Source organism: Octodon degus, unplaced genomic scaffold (assembly GCF_000260255.1).
Source record: "Octodon degus isolate 3935 unplaced genomic scaffold, OctDeg1.0 scaffold00052, whole genome shotgun sequence".
Lineage (NCBI taxonomy): Eukaryota > Metazoa > Chordata > Mammalia > Rodentia > Octodontidae > Octodon > Octodon degus.
In genome coordinates this window covers 1,075,986-1,076,208 of record NW_004524628.1, presented here as the reverse complement: position 1 = coordinate 1,076,208, position 223 = coordinate 1,075,986, and positions in this window count along the sequence as shown.

Here is a 223-nt window from a genome sequence, read left to right as displayed (position 1 = left end):
GACTCATCCACATGGCTGACACTGACAAAGGTTCTACAATCTGAGGTACAGGATCTCAGGATAAATCCTGGGGGATTTCACTGATCTTATCAGACCCAAAAGCTACAACTCTTGTTGCATAGGTCTTGCTTTATCTTGGCCTTAAAAGTATAGAAAAGTATAAAAACGAAGTATAAGAAGTAAAGCCATGCTGGGGAGATGGCTCAGTGGAATAAGCGCTTCC